The 6,522-nt window shown below is 35.5% G+C and overlaps 1 long non-coding RNA gene across 1 annotated transcript; it reads left to right on the top strand.

Moving 5' to 3' along the window:
- Positions 1-452: 452 nt before the first annotated feature.
- LOC143342862 (uncharacterized) lies at positions 453-2,191 on the top strand. The gene is made up of 3 exons (XR_013079867.1): positions 453-723; positions 975-1,201; positions 1,354-2,191. It is a non-coding gene; the product is annotated as an uncharacterized LOC143342862 (long non-coding RNA).
- The last annotated feature ends 4,331 nt before the right edge of the window (positions 2,192-6,522 follow it).

The following is a 6,522-nucleotide window of genomic DNA, read 5'->3' as shown; positions in this document are numbered from 1 at the left end:
TCCAAGCAAAGAGAAAATTTTCTGAAATTTTGTAGTCTTTTCTTTTTTTTTAAGTCTTATAATTAAATTAGGAATTTGTTATTATTTCTCACCAAATTTATGAAGATGTTATTAACAATTTTGCTTCCACGAAATGTGTTTCGATACAACTATAATATCGAATACCAAAACCAACGATTTTCGGGGTATCTTCTAATTTTGTCCACGTAAAACTGAAAATTCGTCGGGAAATCCAAACTTGAAATTCAACATCGAGATTTCTGTCATCGGATATTGACAACTTATCGCTGCTCACAGAGGCACGTTTTCATTTCTAATCAGTACAGCTCTACATCACTGCCACTATCTTATCGGCGGAATACCTATTACAGGATCGTAAATATAGGCGAGCAGCGCTCCGAGAAACGTCCACGTGCCCCTCTGCTGGGACCGTAAATTATTTAAACCGGCGCAATAATGAGTAAGCAACTTATGACCAGATAAGACTTGCCTCGGTGTAACTTGTTACTCATTACCATACCTTGAAGATGCTAACAAATAGAAAGCAGCCACTGAAAGCGGACGTTTCTGTTACTTTCTGGTTAGGTGTTCTGCACCTGCGATGCTCCAGTTCGTTGAACTTCGCGTGAACCTACATCGAGTGGTTCATTTGTTCGACGTGACAAGCGAATCAGTATAGTTTTGATCGTTGAACGTTTACGACACACGCCTAGACACCGATTGGTGAGTATTCGCTTCTTCGAAAGCTACGGTATTTCTCTGGATAACTAGAAAAATTTCTCCCCGGATTACTGAAACTATTTGTTGCTCGAGTAACTGGAACAAGTTTTCCCAATATGTAAATATGTAAAACAACTTCTTTTCGTATAATTAAATTCACCGAATTTTTATTTCTGGGGTTACTTAAAAACAAATGCGTCAACATATACAACAAAACTGCTAATGTGTCTGACAAACGCCTAAAATTTTTTAAGGATCGAGAAATTCTATGACACGACAACTGCCTGTATTCAGACCGAAGACCAAGATCTTGCAACTTGTCGCCATTAGACTTTTAAAACTTAAAAGTCTCTTGTTTATCCCAACAAACCACAACGTGTTGTGAAACTGATTTATCTACCAGAGTCGTCGAAAATTGGGTTCACCGTATTTGTTCGACTAAACGCAATCGTGGTAGTGATTTAAACGATATGTACTCTACGTAAGTACAATGTCATCAAATGCAAAATAAAAGAACGAGCACCAGATCATCTTTCGTAGTTTTCATTTTATTTAAATTCAAATTCATCTAATGAATTTATACATATTTGGACTCTGAAAAATGACCTTTCTCTCATCTAGTTAATATTTTAGGTTCCGGACCGATGCAAGATTCGACCATTTCTTCACATCCTACTTGGGGCTAAGGTTGAACGAGAAGATGAACGACGAGGACAGATCGAGAAATGAAGGAGATCGCGAGGAAATTCAATTGACACGTTCACGTTAACCCTTTAGGGCCGGATGTTGGGATCAGGCAGCATACATTTCCTGTTCTGAATAGTATTTGAATAATCCTATCAGCATACTCTGGAGTTAATTAAGAAGCTCATTTTGAGGCTAACCACACGGTTGTTCGTCGACGTAGCGGTATTATATTAGCGCCTAGAATACCGAAACGTCTTTAGGAAATAATCTACACAACGATTAGTTCGCGCAGGCGTAAACAAAGTGAAAGTTTCTACAACGTAAAGAAAAAGAATCCTTATGACTTTATGACATAATTACTAAACACGCATCTATGTCTAATATCAATCAAATTAGGATCAACTTTCACGTTGAATCTCTGACGGAGACAATTAAACGATAATGTGTATTAGCATCCTGTTACTAGTGTTTAAAATATTCAACATCGTATTCATTTAGAAATACTAAAAATTCTAAACAGGGACATAACAGAAGTATTATATAACGTAAAGAAAAGAATGAAAAAATGTTTAGACTGTAATAAAATACCATTTGAACATTTGCTGTACCGTGAGTATCGTATAGCATCTATAAAATACACCAAAATAGATCAGTATACTTTAAAATGGTATAACTCCTAAACTATTAAAAGGACATAAGTATCTTGATACTTTTTCATAAAGATTAAAAGAATATATCAAATAGCGCGATCAAAATTATGAAGTTCCATTTAAAAAAAGGACAGTTTTTAGATACATCAATGAATAAAAATGAATAAAGTTACATTCAGTTTGTGCATCATTCGATGTCATTTATTTTTATCTTCTGACATTTTGTGTATCTCTAACCACTTTAGAAATACAACTTTTCCCAGTTGTGTTATATTTATCTAGCCTTATGTCTTTTCTTCGACTTACGTCAAATATTCTGTATCCCATTACTGGGATTCAAGATCAATGCCTTATTTTTAAACGTTGTGTTGTAGTCGATAAAAAGGTAGATTCAACAAACTAAATAAGGTACCATCGAATTGACCCTGTACCTCAAAATGAAACAAATTATGTCACTGTTAATGCTTTTATTCAGAATACTAACTCAGAAACTACAATAGTTAATTTTGCGAAACACTCTTCAACAATTCAAAATCATCTTATCATAAGGTCACTGAATTCATCTTTTTATCTATTACAACACCGAATAAAGATAGTGGTGTTGACATTGAAATATCTCAAGATCACCTTGATATTTCAGAAAATATTAAATATAAAAAAATTAAATTAAATCTAACCAATAAGTCCCTCCGAGTACAATAAAATTCATTGAAAACGTTTTTTTATATATATAACCACTAATTAATGAGTTATTTTAGATAATAATTTTCATTAATTCGCCCTATATAGTTTCCAAAAATTTGTCGTACACTTTAGCTAACCGTGGTACAAACACACCAACGACCCACGTAATAATGCAAATTTAATTTAAATCCTAAATAAAGTAATCACATATTTGTATATTTTTTATTTGTTGTTAACAAATCCAGGGTTTCTGAATATGGTGACAAATCTAATCACCGACAACGTTTAATACAATTCTACAGAAATTTGTGATACACAAACTGAACTAAAAAAACTGTCCAGTTAATTGTACACGCATACGTGAAAAAAATACATTTGTTGAACAGTCAAAACGCCGATCAAAGAGCCTTAAAACGGATTTTCTCGTAAAAATGCTTCGTCCAATCTATTTTGGGTACGATATAATTTGCTTATAGACTGGACAACACGGAATCCTCGTTTAATTCTCGTTTAATTTCGGCACGTAAAATCACCCCCTAAAAAATTACCCACCTGTTATCGATCACCCTGTGTAATATTCCATCCACGACTCGTTTGTCTTTGCTTCTTGAATACGAATATCAGCCAACAAAAAAAGCATACGCGTTTAACATTCGTCAATGACCTATCTGCTTGCTAAGTTTCATAAAAAAATTGTCGTGTTACGATTACGCGATGTTCCTTGCGAGTATACGTTCGTAGGAAGATCAAAAATTGCTCGTTTTCTACCCATTGTTCGTATCGAAACACAGCGTATCCTGCTCTTGTACCGCGTTTCAAATTTTCGCCACGGCACACAGTGGTCCGAATCGAGAAATTGAACTTCACATCTCAACATCGATCGGTTCAAATTTCATACCGATGTATCTTTTACGGTTGCAAAGTTATACAAAAATGTCACTCGATTTCTCGATTCGAACCACTGTGGCGGCACTTCGAATCCACTTCTCACACGCCGCGCCGCGAGAAACAATTAAGAAACCCCGATGCTCGCGAGGTACGATGGGCAATTGGCTAGCGGGGTTCGTGAATCAATAAAATGGAGGCTCGTACGCGAGTAAATCCGACGGAAAAGCGAGAGTACGGCGATCGTCGATGGGATTTAAGATCGAGAGACACAGGGGATGGTGGCGTCCGGTCGCGCGGCGAGGTCAGAAGCGAGGAAAGAGAAGGCAGAGCTTGTCCGTTTCGCCGCAAACCCGAAAATATCCATGTCGACCGGTATGTTGAAACCTGGCATAAGCTCTGGCCAGTTGCCAGAAGAGCGGTACTCTCGGTTGGAGGCCACCGCCAGGCCAGAGGCGAGCGGCCTCGCCGCTCCGAACGTCCGCTAGGCCTCACAAAAAAAAAAAAGAGACCATAAGCAGCCGCTCAAGTTGAAGACCGCCCAAATGACATTTCTCGAAGAAGAGGATCGACCCACTCTGAGGCCTCGATATTCGCTAGTAGAGAGAGTTACAGCTAGTAGAGAGATCGCTGTTTCGATCGGTCATTAGGATTTAGATAGAACACCATAGGTCGTTCCAGTCAAGAACTGCCCAAATGGCTCCAAAAAGAGATTCAACCGGGTTTTTATATTTTTTATATTTCGTTTCAACAGGTCCATGACACTTATACTCTTGGACTTGTAGTTTCCTACTGGGGTAATGAAAATCGAATTTACTGTAATATATTTCATATAAATGAAGCGATAACTTCCAAAAGTATGTATAAGGATTATTTATCACTTAAATTTAATCAACCAAAGTATGCTGAACAATCTGTTTTTTTTGCGAGCGTGAAATAATTATATTCAACCCTTTGTCTAAACGTTGTTGCTGATCAAACAAGGACGGTTTTCGCTCGAACTAACTGCTCTCTCACAAGTACTTGACTAACCACCTATTTCTATACATATGCAGGGTGTTTGGTCACCCCTGGGAAAAATTTTAAAGGGCGATTCTAAAGGCGAAATTCTATAAGACGAAAATCGAGAATACCAATTTGTTGATCGAGGCTTCGTTAAAAAGTTATTAACGTATAAAGTTCTGTCTGTCGAACAGTAATCTGCAAACAGCTGCGTACACACGATAGTGATTCTCATTCACAAAACTGTAAGGCTGTCGATACGTCAGTAAGTAGAGTTTCGACAAAATTAGAAAATTCCAAATCGTTGTGGAAAAATTATTTTCGGCTGCGAGGATCAATTACAATCATTTTCGGTGAATAGACATACCCCCGAAATCCTACTCAGTTTCGAGAAAAAAATTCCTTACCAAAAATATAATTTCTGGCCAGAAATGTCTGCCCGAATTTTCATGTGAATCTTTAAAACATTATAACTTCTGAACGGATTGGACGATTTTCATGTTTAAAAAAGCAAACTACGCGTATTTTGATGGAGAATATGTACAAATCGCAAAAATATTCGAAAAGGTGGTCCTTGACCCCGCAAAATGAGAAAAACCCCATAAAAATGGTCCAATTTCCAAACAGCCATAACTCCTACAATTGTGAATATATTTCAATGAAACTTTTTTCTGAAGTAGAGCTCATGGGTACCTACAAAAAAGTATTAGACAACTTTTCTGTAGGGCGCCAAACAAAATTACTAAAAATCAAAAACGAATTTTTAATGAAAATCGACAGGGGGTAGGTGCCTAAATTTTTCGACGACAGAAAAAAATTTCAAATCTTTCTGGAAAAATTATTTTCGGTTGCGGGGCTCAATTACAATCATTTTTGGTCAATAGACATACCCTCGAAATCCTAACCATTTTCGAGAAAAAAATTTTTTCCCAAGAATATAATATGAGGCGGAACTTTAAACGTTAATAACTTTTTAACGATGCTTCGATCAACAAATTTGTATTCTTAATTTTCGTCTAATTTTGGCCTCTAGAATCTTCTATGAAAATTTTTCCTAGGGTTGACCGAACACTAGCGAGAAACTTGCCAATTGTTTGTCGCAACTTAGAATCTTCTAAAGAAACGAACAATATTGCAATTTTCATACATTAATGATAAATTATGCATTCGATTGTCTCTATATATATATTCAGGAGCGAACCTACTGCCAATACTGCACTTTCGGTGCCACGTGGTTTTGTTTACCTGCGCTTCATCTTTCTCTTGAATGGGCAATAATACAACTTCAATTATCGAGATTAATTGACGGTTTCAAAAACACGGATAACTGACTCTAATAACTGGATAAGTATAAACACAAATATATTAGTCAAAGTTTTTCAACAAATAAAGAAATCTCTTGAAGGGATTACAATTCAGATAATAGATTTTTTATCCCACTTTTTTATCCGCCATTGAATATAATCCTTCTTCTATAATTGACTTAATTTTGTATAATTTAATTAAATTACAATCTGTATCAAGCAGCAGCAAATAGTGTATTCTACTTTAAAAAGATTAACACTTACACAGCGCATTTTTTAAATAGTAAATATAATTTTAATGTTATAAAAAAATTTTGTAATAATTTGCATTATATTAGAATTAAAATTTTACTGAAATATTAACGATTCTTTTTTTAATGTAAATCTTTTATGTCGGAAGAAACATCAAACAGCAACTTGCAATTTTCGATTTAATGTTTTTAAAGATGATCGTTTTACATTTGTTACGATTACCAATGATGAAAACATTTGTTTACACAAACATGTAGGGGCATTATTATGCAAATAGCATAAAAATATTCTTTGCAATATCTCGAAGTGATGGAAACCTTTGCAAATAAGGTCTTTTC

The sequence above is a fragment of the Colletes latitarsis genome, chromosome 1 (assembly GCF_051014445.1).
Source record: "Colletes latitarsis isolate SP2378_abdomen chromosome 1, iyColLati1, whole genome shotgun sequence".
Lineage (NCBI taxonomy): Eukaryota > Metazoa > Arthropoda > Insecta > Hymenoptera > Colletidae > Colletes > Colletes latitarsis.
The sequence above is the reverse complement of the archived record's forward strand: the minus strand, read 5'-3'. Positions and strand labels throughout refer to the sequence as shown.